The 14,252-nt window shown below is 43.9% G+C and overlaps 1 protein-coding gene across 1 annotated transcript in view; it reads left to right on the forward strand.

Moving 5' to 3' along the window:
* LOC100009266 (uricase) overlaps nucleotides 1-14,252 on the forward strand; it is a gene marked incomplete at its 5' end in the record, with an annotated part of 40,884 nt that overhangs the window by 5,016 nt on the left and 21,616 nt on the right.

Raw genomic sequence — 14,252 nt, forward strand, 5'->3', positions numbered from 1 at the left:
CAAATGGCTGCTACGGCCGGCGCTGCGCTGATCTGAAGCCAGGAGCCAGGTGCTTCTTCCTGGTCTCCCATGTGGGTGCAGGGGCCCAAGCACTTGGGCCATCCTCCACTGCCTTTCCGGACCACAATAGAGAGCTGGACTGGAAGAGGAGCAACCGGGACTAGAACTGGCGCCCATATGGGGTGCCGGCGTTGCAGGCGGAGGATTAACCAAGTGAGCCATGGTGCTGGTGAGAACTAGAAATTTGTATTTGGTTAGTTTCTACTCATCTTCCAAAATGTCTTGAGAATGCCAGTCCTTCCCAGAAGCCATCCTTGGTCTCCAGTCTGGCTCAGATACCAATGCAACACCAGAACTCATGGTGGGTTTTTTTTTTTTTTTTCAATCAGAACGATAACCACCATGTATTACTGGTTAACTGGTTATTTTTTTGAATCTTCCTCTAGAGAGCTGGGGTCAGAAAAGTCTGAGCCAAATTGGCCCATTACTTATTTTTGTAAAAAAAGTTTTATTGGAACACAGCCACATCCACTCTTTCATGCATTATATGCAATTGCTTTTTTGTTATAATGGCAGAGTTGAGTAGATGCAACAGAGACCCTATGGCCTGTGACGCTGAAAATGTCAACGAGTTGATTATTTCCTGAGAGGGTTTGGTTCCAGTGTGTAATCTGTATGGGCAGAACAGGTTCTGCCTTGTTTATGGTTGCATCTGCAGCACTTGTCACAGGGCTCATCACCTAGAAGATTCCAGATAAAGTCAGGTGAATGTATGGCTTGAATACAAAAGGTTTCAGAGACTTCTATTTTGGACTGATGTGGAATTTAAAATGAATTAAAACTATTAAGAGAAGAAACTAGAAGTAAGTGTGTAGGGAGTAAAACCTCATTATAAAGAATTTCATTGCAATGTTTGTAAGTCAGGGAGGCAGCTGGGTGCAGTGGGAAGACCTGAGATACTTGCTGGGCCCTGCCGCTCACTAATCATGTGCTTCCGCCCCAACAGTCTAACCCCACTGAGCTGCAGCTTCCTTTTCTAAGCGTGGGACTCATGACTGCCACCTTCACAAAGTGTTCTCAGGGTTCAGATGATCTCAGGTGCTCTCAGAGGGTAGGAAGTACATGGAAAGTGGTTATTACGAAAAAACAATGCAGGAATCTCAAAATATTTTTGCATCAAAATAAGCTCATATTTTCATTATATTTTCTACAAACTTTTTGAAGTACCCTTGCAAGTGTACAGCCCTGGCATGTAACTCATGCAAATTAAATACTTGTTTCTTTCTTTTTACTTTTGTAATATTTTATTCCAGAATAGTTTTAAATTTTCAAACAAGGGTGAGCATTGTGGCGCAATGAGTTTAGCTGCTGCCTGCAATGCTGGCATCCCATGTGGGTGCCAGTTTGAGTCACAGCTCCTCCACTTCTGATCCTGAACCCTTCTTATGCACCTGGAAAATCAGTGGAGGATGTTCTAAGTCCTTGGGACCTGCCACCCACATGGGAGACCCTGATGAAGCTGCTGGCCCCTGGGTTTGGCCTGGTCCAGTGTTGCTTCTTCCATGATCTGGGGAGTGAAATAAAGGACAGAAGATCTCTCTCTCTGTATGTCTGCCTCTCTCTCTGTAATGTTGCCTTTCAAATAAACAAAAATATTTTTTTCTTAAAATTTATTAAAGATTTATTTATTTACTTGAAAGTCAGAGTTAAAGAGAGGAAGAGGCAGAGAGAGAGAGAAAGAGAGGTCATCCACCCACTAGTTCACTCCCCAAATGGTCTCAAAGGCCAGAACTGGTCCCATCCAAAGCCGGGAGCCAGGTGTGTCTTCTGGGTCTCTTACTCGGGTCCTTGGGCCATCTTGTACTGTTTTCCTGGTCCATAGCAGAGAGCTGGATCGGAAGTGGAGCAGCCAGGACTTGAACCAGTGCCCATATGGGATGCTGGCACTGCAAATGGCAGCTCTACCTGCTATGATACAGCGCCGGCCCCTAAAAAATTTACAAAGCAAAAATTATCAAGTGGTAATACAAACAATTCCCATATAATGTTTTCCCCATTTTCCCTATTAACAGCTCATATTAGTATCTTTGGCACAATTAATGAATTATGCCCAGCTTCTATTTATTTATGTATTTACTTATTTATTTATTTAGTACAGCTCCTTTTACCCATCCTGGGCTCTGGGATTCAACATTCTGTGTTCAGATTGAGTTCTTTTTTTTAATTTAGGTCCCACATATAAGGGGGGTATCTGATATTTGTCTATGTCTGGCTTATTTCATGTAACATCATGGCCTCCAGTTTTATCCATTTTGCTGTAAATGACAGGATTTCATTCTTTCATTCTTTTTAAACAGTAGAATAGCATTCCATTGTGTATTTATACCACAATTTCTTTACCCATTCATCTGCAGATGAACGCCTGGGTTGAATCCGTATCTTGGCTATAATGAACAGAGCTGCCATAGACATGGTGGACCAGTATTTCTTTGATAAGTGAATTCACATCTTTTGGATACATACCCATTAGTGGGACTGCTGGGTCATAAGGCAGTTCTTTTTCAGGTTTTTAAGAAATTTCCATATTATTTTCCACCATAGCTACACTAATTTACATTCCAACCAGTGCTGGTTCTTTTGAAATTTGGTGCCATTTCTTCCATGACAGTTATTACGTTTTCCTTGCAGGTACACTAAAATTAGTCCTTTATAAGCTAGTTTTAAATGGCCACAAAGAAAGTCACATTTCTCATGTTTTCAATGGTCCTTATCCAGAATCCCAAATGAGTTGCCCAGCTGTTGAAGATATGAAGCCGAACTGTTGTCTGGCCCCAAAGGACAATCACTCTTTATTCTCCACCTGCTTCACAGCTTCATCATCCCCATCATAAACACAGAATCCATTTGAGCTTGGAATTCCCTCTAATTAAAAAAATGAGTGTGGTGCTGGAAGTCGGGATGGTTTGGGTAGTGCCATCATCTTTGTGTTGCTTAAGTTCTGCCTAGTGTGCTGTCTGTTCAGTCTCTGCAGGATTTCTTCTGATATCAACCAGCATATCTGTCAACTGTATGACTTGGGGTAGCTCAGTTAACACCTCTGAGCTGGTTCATTTTAAAATGGGAATTCTTTCTACAAATTCACAGGACTACAGTCAGGAATAGATAAGGTAGATTCCAGTGAGTATAATGGCATTTTTAAAAAAGATTTATTTTATTCATTTGAAAGAGTTACAGAGAAAGGTAGAGACACAGAGAGAGATCTACCCGCTGGTTCACTCCCCAGATGGTCGCAATGGCCAAAGCTGCGCTGATCCGAAGCCAGGAGCCAAGAGCTTCTTCCGGGTCTCCTATGTAGGTGCAGGGGCCCAAGGACGTGGGCCATCTTCCACTGCTATCCCAGGCTATAGCAGAGAGCTGGATTGGAAGAAAAGCAGCTGGGACTTGAACCAGTGCCCATATGGGATGCCAGCACTTCAGGCCAGGACTTTAACCCACTGTGCCACAGCACCAGCCCCATAAATGACATATAAATGTACGTTTCTGAAAGCATAGCCAGTTCCCTTCTGTTGGGATCAGAGTGCTTTCTTTCTTTAAAAAAATTATGAAAAATTTATTTGTTTATTTAAGAGAGGGAGAGAGAGCTCTCATTCACTGACTCACTCCCTAAATGCCTAGGACACCTGAGGCTGGGCCAGAACTGAATTCAGGTATCCCACATTGGTTGTAGGAACCCAGTTATTTGAGCCATTACCGCTGTTCCCAGGATTTGCCATGGCAGGAATCTGGAGTCAGGATCCTTGAGCTGGGATTCAAACCCAGATGTCTCTATTTTGGAGGTGGACATCTTAACTGCTATGTTAAATGCCTGCTCTCCAGGGTGCTTTCTTTTTATTTTTTAATGAGTGGAGGGGCCCACAATCAAAGGGGGTGTCAGAATGTGATGAGAAAAGGCATGTCATCTGGAGACACATGAATGGGCTCCCGTCCTTCCTCTGTCCCCTGGTAACTATTTGACCTTGGAAGATGATCTAATCCTATTGTCTTCTTCCCTTTGCCATATTTGGATTGTAATGCCTACTTCACAGGGTTCTTATAAAGGATTAGAAAGAGCATGCAACTTTCATGACATATACCATACTCCCAATGCAAGGTTGCTGCTATTATTTTATTTTCAAGACTTATACATTAAGAAGCAGACATGTTTTGATATATACATTTCAGTAAAATTTTCTTCCAACTACATGTTTGGAGGACTCTGTCAATTCTTTTTTTTTTTTTTTTTAAATGGATTCAGTTATTTATTTGAAAGTCAGAGAGAGAAACTTCCATCTGCTTGTTCCTCCCCAGATGGTTGCAACAGCCAATGCTGAGCCTGGCCGAAGCCAGGAACCAGGAGCTCCTCCCAGGTTTCCCACATCAGTGGCAAAGGGGGCTAATGGCTTTTTGCAGACCATTAACAGGGAGCTAGATAAGAAGTGGAGCAGCCAGGACATGAACCAGTACACCACAATGCCGGCCTCATCTATCAATTCTTTATTGTGGATTTCTTGCTCCTCATCCTAGAAGGTCTTATGAACCTTGGTCTAGGGTCCTTGTACTAAACCGATAGCCACAGTGGAGAGACTGGCATTTGGTGATGAGTTTCTGTTTTTGGTAACTGGCAGAAGAACAAAAACAACTGAGCACCTGCAAATGGAGTCTTCATTAGGTAACCTTTCTTCCTACCATAATCATGCAGATGATTTGTACTGTTCTTGAGACATCTGTTTGACAAATCTCTTCAGAGTCACACTTTGAATGTAATGCATTTCCCCTTTGATAGCAATAAGCCATTCTACAGGTTAAAGCAACATGATATTTTTCTACTGGATATCAATATTTTACCATCTAACATTTAATAAATCCTAGGCAGCCAAAAAATATCAGTTCCCTCTAGGTTATTATTCATGTTTATTGGTATTATTAATGTGTATGGTTAAGATCCACCAAGGTGATATTAATATTATTCATAGGAGTGCTTGCCTCCTTGTGTTAATTCAGTATTTTTCTTTGAAGTCTTTTTAAAAATGTTATCTTTTTCCTTTATTCATTTGAAAAGCAAAGAGATAGAAAAGAGAGAGACAGACAGAAGGTGAGATCTCCCATTCGTTGGTTCACTCCCCACATGCCTGCACCAGCTGGGACTTTGATATGGGATGTGGGCATCCCAAGTGGAGTCTTCACTGCTGCACCAAATGCCTGTCTCTCTCTCTCAATTCATTTTGTTCACCAAGGCCCAAGGCAATAATCAGGCTAGGAGAAACCTGGTCACAGAACTAGAAGAATGTCTCCAGCACATTCCAAACACAGGAGGGTGGGCTGCCTTCATGCACAACTCTTCTTCCTGTCCCGGAATGTTGCAACCGAATATTTATGCATATGGATGCGTCCTACATAGCTAGAATTTTTGTTTTTTTTTTCTATTTTGGAGGATAGAGATGACTCTTACAGAAACTCTTCTAAGACTTGAGGGAAAATTCCGGTTATTTAAAACTTTAAATCTATAGAAGTTTCACCTTACTTTGTCTAGCATTTTCCAATAGTTTCTCTCTAATTAAAATCTCTCTATATAAACACATATTTGGTGACCACACACTTATATCAAACCAATATTTCTATTTAAGTATTAGAAAAATCTAAAATTACAAACAGCAAACTTTTCCAGCACAGTAGATAAATTCAGTGGTTGTATTATAGCAAACTGAGATCAAAAACACAGGATCACAGCTAAAACAGGCCACTAGAATAAAGATTCTGTGTAAAAAAATAAGTAAAGGTGTGCTTGAGGTTTAAGTATTGGAAATATACCATAATTTATTTTTACTTCTGATAATATTTAATGACATAAAGGCTTGTGGGCAGTTCCATGGGAATTTGTATTTTCTGAAAATAATTTTGAGCACATAAGTGACTCAAACAAATCTTATTTCTTTTCCTTATAAGGTCCTTGTAGAGAAAATATAGACTGGTATAAGTGGGGTCTTCCTTTACTCCTCCACCTCATCCATAATTTGAAAATGTGAACCTGAAGCTGGATTAATAGAGTAACATAGCTGAAGCAATGTTTTTCCTATTAAAATAGGAATGACCTACTTTTTTTTTCCTGAAATAATTTGCAACATGAAGGAGCTTGTTCCTTGGACAAATAATTCATGAGAATTTAGAAAGCATTGTTAAGTGCTGTGGGAATATAAAGATTCACCTTCAAGACAGCCACACTGGGGTTATTAAGATATACACACAAATAAGGATAATAAAGGAAGACAGTGACCTACATAGCTAACGCCTATGCATTTAAGCACTTTGGATATTCAAGGGCTGGAGACTACATTTTCTCTTGAGAGCATCAGGAAAAGCTTTATAGAGGAAATCCAGTGTGGAAGGAGTCGTGGTATATGGGGAAAGGGCATTCCAGCCAGAGGGAAAGTGTATCGCTTGGTGGCTAAAGTCACAGAGAGACTTGACATCAAATCCTGGTCCTATGGCAGAAGAAATATACTGATTTCTGCAGTGGTCCTTATATGTAAGTGGGGAAATTCATTTGGTATCTGGTACATGTAAGTATGAATGTAATACAGAAATCCACTAACAACAGATGCTGGTGAGGATGTGGGGGAAAAGGGACATTAATCCACTGTTGATGGGAATGCAAACTGGTAAAGCCACTATGGAAGTCAGCTTGGAGATTTCTCAGAAACCTGAATATAACCCTACCATACAACCCAGCCATCCCACTCTTTGGAATTTACCCAAAGGAAATTAAATTGGCAAATAAAAGAGCTGTCTGCACCTCAATGTTTATTGCAGCTCAATTCACAATAGCTAAGACATGGAATCACCTAAATGCCCATTAAAAAAAACTAGATAAAGAAATTATGGAATATGTACTCTATAGAACACTATACAGCAGTAAAAAACAATGAAATGTGGTCATTTGCAACAAAATGGAGGAAACTGGAACACATCATGCTGAGTGAAATAAGCCAGTCCCAAAGGGACAAATATCATATGTTCTCCCTGATTAGTGACAACTGAACACTTAAAAGGAAACCTGTTGAAGTGAAATGGACACTATGAGAAGCAATGACTTGATCAGCCCTTGTCCTGACTGTTGAGGAACAACTTACTATTTTATTCCTTTTCGTGCTTTTTTCCCCCTACTTAATACCATTGGTTGAACTCTTTAATTAACACACAATTTTTTTTGACAGGCAGAGTGGATAGTGAGAGAAAGAGAGACAGAGAGAAAGGTCTTCTTTTGCCATTGGTTCACCCTCCAATGGCCGCCACGGCTGGCCCACTGCGGCTGGCACACCACGCTGATCCGAAGGCAGGAGCCAGGTGCTTCTCCTGGTCTCCCATGAGGTGCAGGGCCCAAGTACTTGGGCCATCCTCCACTGCCTTCCCGGGCCACAGCAGAGAGCTAGCCTGGAAGAGGGGCAACTGGGAAAGAATCCAGTGTCCCGACAGGGACTAGAACCCGGTGTGCCGGCACTGCTAGGTGGATGATTAGCCTATTGAGCCACGGCGCCGGCCAACAATTATTCTTATTCATTTAAATTTAACAGAAAAGTGATCCCTGTTAAATATAAGAGTGGTAATAAGAGAGGGAGGGGATGTACAGTTCAGCACATACTCACTCGGATTTACCCCTAATGGTAGAGCTAGAAACGTGCCAGGGGATTCCAATTCAATCCCATCAAGGTGGCATGTACCAATGCCATCTTGTTAAAGTGATCAGTTTAAGTTCATGATTGATCAAAAAGATAGGATTAAGTGTCAAAGGGAATACATAAATAAGACCAGTGTCTGCAAATAATTGATAGAATTAAAAAGGAGAGAATGATCCTACATGGGAAGCAGGATACACAGCAGACTCATAGAATGGCAAAAGCCCTAACCAGCACTCTGGCCTCAGAATCAGCCCTTAAGGCATTCACATCTGGCTAAAAAGCCCATGAGAGTTTGGCATGGAAAGCCAAGACATTATGGCAAAAAAAAAAAAAAAAAAATGACCTAAATGAAAGATCTCTTGTGAGTGAGATCCCAGTGGAAAGAACAGGCCATCAAAGAAGGAGGTACCTTTATCTGAAGGGAGGAAAGAACTTCCACTTTGACTATGGCCTTGTCTAAATAAGATCGAAGTCAGTGAACTCAAGAGGCTTCCATAGCCTTGGCAGCTCATGACAACAGCCTCAGATGATTACTGACGTCATAAAAAAGACTGTCGGGCCGGCGCCGCGGCTCACTAGGCTAATCCTCCGCCTAGCGGCGCCGGCACACCGGGTTCTAGTCCCGGTCGGGGCGCCGGATTCTGTCCCGGTTGCCCCTCTTCCAGGCCAGCCCTCTGCTGTGGCCAGGGAGTGCAATGGAGGATGGCCCAGGTGCTTGGGCCCTGCACCCCATGGGAGACCAGGAAAAGCACCTGGCTCCTGGCTCCTGGCTCCTGTCATCGGATCAGCGCGCTGCGCCGGCCGCGGCGGCCATTGGAGGGTGAACCAACGGCAAAGGAAGACCTTTCTCTCTGTCTCTCTCTCTCTCACTGTCCACTCTGCCTGTCAAAATAAAAAAAAAAAAAAAAAAAAAAAGACTGTCAATTGTTAAATCAACAGCGGGAGTCACTGTGCACTTACTCCCCATGTAGGACCTCTGCCCTTAATGTGTTGTACTATGAGAATTAATGGTAAAACTACTACTCAAACAGTACTCTATACTTTGTGTGTCTTTGTGGGTGCAGTCTGTTGAAATCTTTATTTAGTATATACTAAGTTGATCTTCTGTGTATAAAGATAATTGAAAATGAATCATGATGAAGAATGGGATGGGAGAGGGAGTGGGAGATGGGATGGTTGCAGGTGGGAGGGAGGTTATGGGAGGAAAAGCTGCTATAATTAAAAAGTTGTATTTTGGAAATTTATATTTATTAAATAACAGTTGAAAAGGAAAAAAGAAAAATTAAATAAAAAATTTAAAAATAAACATGCATAGAAGCCAGAAAGTACAGCATATGGGTGAAGATATTAGCTTATATAAAGATTGCCCTCAGTGTGTATAAGCACCTAGAATTCATTTAAGTGGGTTTGGCATAGGGGTTGAGATGGATGCTGCTTGAGATGCCCTCTTCCCATATTGGAGTATCTGGGTTTGAGCCGTGATTGTGTTCCTGACTCTAGTTTCTTGCTGATACACACCCTGAGGGGCTCAAATGGGTTGTGTCCCATGTGGGAGACCAGGATTAAGTTCCTGGCTGCTGTTTTCAGCCCTGCCTGTACCCAAGTGTTTCAGTCATTTGGGAAGTGAACCAGTGAATGGGGTAATCTCTCTCTCTCACTCTTGTTCTCGCTCTTTCTTTCTGTCTCTCTGTGTATCTCTCTGCCTTTTAAATAAATCAAATAAATTTTATAAAAATTTTAAAATGTGATTAATATTGACAAGAATTTTTTTATCAGTAGCATATCTGTAGCACGAAGTAATGCGTATCTGTATGACATCTACAGTTTTTCTTATCAAAAAGAGAAGCACAACTCTCCCCACACTTAGTGATGGAATTGATATCAAAATGTTCCAACCACCACGTCTGGTCAAATTGGCAGGCCCGATAATGGTGATAGTAAACATTCACTGATACCATGTACTAGTCACTGTTCCAAGCATTTGCCTTCAACTGCATGATGACAAGAAAAAAATAGGTGTTATAATTATCCTATTTTACAGATCAGAAAGGAAAGGAGCAAAAAGATTAAGTACCTTGCATAGTGCCATGGAGCTAGCTGGGGATGGAGTCAGTTTAAACTCAGGCAGTCTGACTCCAGAGCCCATGTGCTCTTGACCTTTACAATGATGTTCCATTGCATACATGTGGCTGCACACCGACAATGGCAAAGCTCTCTCCCTCCTGCTGTCTCATGGCTATTTCTTAGACCATGGCAAAGTCAGTCTAGCCAAAGTGACCCTAACAGTTTGGCCTCCAGTTGTACAGAACAATGGTTCTTAAACTTTTATGAGTCACGAACCAACTCTTTTGGAATATAATAAAATCTGTGAGGATTCTCCCCAGAAAAATCCACCCTTTCATCCTCCCCCCAAACACAGGAGGCTCAAGTTACAACTGCTGGAAGTACACAGTCCTGCCTCCCATGTCTCAACTGGACCATCTGAGGTTTAGAGACTCCAGGTTAAGAACCTCTTAGCCCCGTAGTGACAACCTAGTCACTTTCAATATGGCGCAGAAGCAAGAGGACACTCGATATCTCATTATAGAACTGAAGATTCATGAGTCACTTCAAATCCTTGTGAGCTGTCTTCAGCATTACTTGCAGACTGGTGATGGGTGATGTTTCTCCAGCTCTTTATAGTACAAAAAACATATAGAAAAATGATTTTCTTTTTTGGATAGAGCCAAGCAAAGATTTAAAGATGGATTCCTGCAAATATTTTGCGCACAGTCTTACCCCAGGAAATTGAGTTTCCTTTTGTAACTGTTTCTCAAAGGACAAGCCTGAGGAAGGTCAAATTTGCTGGCACCGGTGATCATGACTTCAATTAGGTCAGTGGACTCGGGGTAGGCAGGTGGAAACAGGCTTCGTACCAACAGTATCCCTTTGGTTTTATCACCCCAGCTCTGGAGAACACTCTGGGTGTGCATGTCTCTTGTCATGGGAAGACTCCTTAGATGGAAATTTTTTTTTTTTTTGACAGGCAGAGTGGATAGTGAGAGAGAGAGAGACAGAGAAAGGTCTTCCTTTGCCGTTGGTTCACCCTTCAATGGCTGCCATGGCCGGTGTGCTGCGGCCGGCGCACCGCGCTGATCCGAAGGCAGGAGCCAGGTGCTTCTCCTGGTCTCCCATGCAGGTGCAGGGCCCAAGCACTTGGGCCATCCTCCATTGCCTTCCCAGGCCACAGCAGAGAGCTGGCCTGGAAGAGGGGCAACCGGGACAGAATCCAGTGCCCCGACTGGGACTAGAACCCGGTGTGCTGGCGCCACAAGGTGGAGGATTAGCCTAGTGATCCGCTGCGCTGGCCTAGATGGAAAATTTGACGCATAATTATTTATCAGTGACATTTATCAGCTAAGATTTATTGAGAAGCTACTATCTGACAAATGCTTTTTTTAAAAAATGTTTTTCTCATGTACTCCTCATGTCAATCCTGAGAGATGGACATTATTATTATTCCCATTTTGTAGATGGAGAAAGTTGCCTCCATTCAGCCCTAACAGGTGGAGAACTAGGATTCCATCTGGGCTGCCTGACTCTAGAGCCCGAAGCCCCTTGCCCCTCTCAGTGTGCTGTCTCTGTCCCACCTCCCTCAAGCTGAGAACAAGCGCTGTATTTTAGTGGGTGGTTGTCTTAGACAAGGATCTCTGCACTGCAGTCTGTGTTACATACAATGGCATGTTGGTTTCTCTGGATGCAGCCCTGGGGGAGGACAGCCTGGCCTCTAGTCTGGGCCAGTATCTGTTGTCAGGGCCTCCTGAGAGGCATTTTTGGGTGTCCCATGTGGGACTGGTTCTATCCTGTTCCAGGCACGGATGGTGAGGTCCTTTTTGCTCTGACTCATTTCTGGCTAACCTGGATTACTCGAGCTCTGCCCAAATGCCAAGCTTTGTCCACCATAGTGGGGCTCTTGCTAAGAAGCACTGACCACCCTGGTACACATCTCGCGTGTAGCCCGGGGGTGCTGTGCTGTGCTGGCGCGTGGTCTCCTTAGCAATGCAAGCACTTTTGTGCTGCACCACGGGCTGTCCACACTCAGTGCTGCTCTTCCTGGGCCCTTGTTCTCTGGCAGCTGTGCCTATGATCTCCAGGCCTAAGCTCCTTTCCCCACTCTCCTAGGAAAAGAACTTCCTGACGGGGATCTGAGCTGCAGTGGCTCTTCCTGTATTGCAGTCTTCTGTGTGTTTTCATGAACTATAGCGTGTCACCACACAGGCAGTGGAGGTGGCGGTGGCACCATCCATTCAGTCATGACACATCTATATCTATTAAGTACCTATTTATGTTCCAGGCACTGTGCTGAGTGCTGCCGTTGCCATGGTGACCAAGATAGACCCTGGTTCATAGTTTACTGTTTTTGAGTGAATCAGACACATGAACAGGTGATTGCAATACAATTTGGTGATGTTTCTGATAAGATGATAACAAGTATTTTGAGAGCAGGGGAAAGGGGAGCCGGTCTCAGACTGGAAGGCCTGAGACACATTATCTGGGGGAAGTGCTGGGTGAGTTCTGAAGGAGGGTGAGAAGTTACACTGCAAAAGAGGTTGGTGGTTGGGAAGCGAGGAGGAGAGTGCTCAGAAAGGAAGGAATAAGCAAGTCAGAGGCCTGCAGGCAGACGGAGTCTGGGCAGCCAGAATTAGCTCAGGATGGCTGAAACAAGGTCGAAAATAGGATGTGGCTAGATAAGAAGCTGGAGGGGAGAGCAGGTGGGGGATGGGAAGAGTGGCTGTTGTCCAAGCATTTTCTGCACTATGGAGGCGCCACTTGCTTTCACAGGCTGAACAGCTGCAGCCTGCATGCTGAGCGGTAGGGCCCGGGGCTGGAGAGTAACATTTATTGAGTCCGGCAGTGTGTTGGGGATGATGGGTGTGTTCAGAGTGCCTTGGTCCTCGACCCCAGGGGCCCTGACCAGCCAAATCCCTCCCTTCTTCTCTTGGTGGAATTCGTGTGCCTCAAGACCTGCTGGATTCTTCTTCCTGCCTCCGGCAGTGTTCTCCACCCTAAAACCAGGACCCATGGTTAAAGCCCTCTGCTGCCTCTGCTGCTGCCCCTTCCACAGCCAGGCTGGCCATGGCCATCATTGCTGGCATTGATCTTGCTGCTGTCTTGGCTATTTAAAGCTGAGCCAAGCCATTCATATTCAGAAGCAGGCCTACAGGGTAGAGGTATTATTGGCGTTTGTACAAATTGGGAAAGTACGGCTCGGAGGCATCAAATCACTTGTCACACACGCCATGAAGCTGTAAGTGACAGGACTGACTATGGACCTGGTCTGATTCCACAACCATACAACTGCGCCAGTTTCTGTTTAGGATCCCTCGGGTCTGCTCTTCTGGTTTTCTTACATACCCTTTTCTTGAATATTCATCTAGAAGGGTGCCTCAGATGTTTAACAGGTCAGGTAGAAAAGACCTAATTCAGACACTTCGAGAAGCCAGGAAGTGTTAAAGAAGGGAAACAGACAGCCTCACCCAGCTCCATTCCCAAGTTTGTTTATTTGTTTTTTTTAGTTTTTTTATTTATTTGAAGGGCAGAGTTGCAGAAGCAAATATGGATATAGATATAGATATAGATATAGATATAGATATATGAGAGAGAGAAAGAGAGAGAGAGAGAGTGAGTCTTCCATCCATTGGTTCACTCCTCAAATGGCTGCAATGGCAGAAGCAGGGTTAATCCAAAGCAGGAGCCAGGCGCTTCTTCCAGGTCTCCCATGCAGGTGCAGGGGCCCAAGGACTTGGGCCATCCTCCACTGCTCTCCCAGGCCACAGCAGAGAGCCGGGTCAGGATGCCCATATCCAATGCTAGCACTGCAGGTGGTGGCTTTACCTGCTGTATCACAGCACTGGCCCTAAGGTTTGAGACAGCCTCCCATCTCCCACTTTAAGATCATGGCCATAAGTTCCGATCTGGCCTGCTATTCTAAATTCCTCTCAGAGGATCTGGTGACTTTCTCTGCGCTTGGATGTTTAGGCAGCCCTAACATTTAGGTAACATCCTGAGTGCTGTTTGCAGGTGAGTTTCCTTCTTTATCCTCCTCTCCAGACCCTCCCTGTATGCTGTTTTTGGTTCACTATTATTTTTGTCACCTTCCTTCATTACCATTTTAATGTTCAATTTCCATGCTAACTAAAATAGATGCTTCTGTCCCTCTGCTCTCTCCTGCCTCTTCTCTCAAACACCAGCCAGGCCCGGAGAAAAGTCTGGTGGCTTCTACCAGAGGAGACGCGTTTGTTAGCTGAAACTCCAGTGTCAGACACGGGTACTAATGAGTCAGGCACCAGCTTTTATGCAGTGTCTCTCTGCTAACAGCACAGCTCTGCCTGCAGCCAGATGGCCCCAGCACTGTGCTTCTGAAGGTAATCTGGACTCTGTCACCAATTACTCTTCTCCTTCCCCGCAGCCAGTAGAAAAGGCAGTGTTCAAATCACAGGGCGTTTTCTCCAGAATAGCATTCCCTACCAAAAGGGCATATCATTGTTTCCAGCTAACACA

Source organism: Oryctolagus cuniculus, chromosome 7 (genome assembly GCF_051225735.1).
Source record: "Oryctolagus cuniculus isolate XC-2025 breed Fujian yellow rabbit chromosome 7, ASM5122573v1, whole genome shotgun sequence".
Lineage (NCBI taxonomy): Eukaryota > Metazoa > Chordata > Mammalia > Lagomorpha > Leporidae > Oryctolagus > Oryctolagus cuniculus.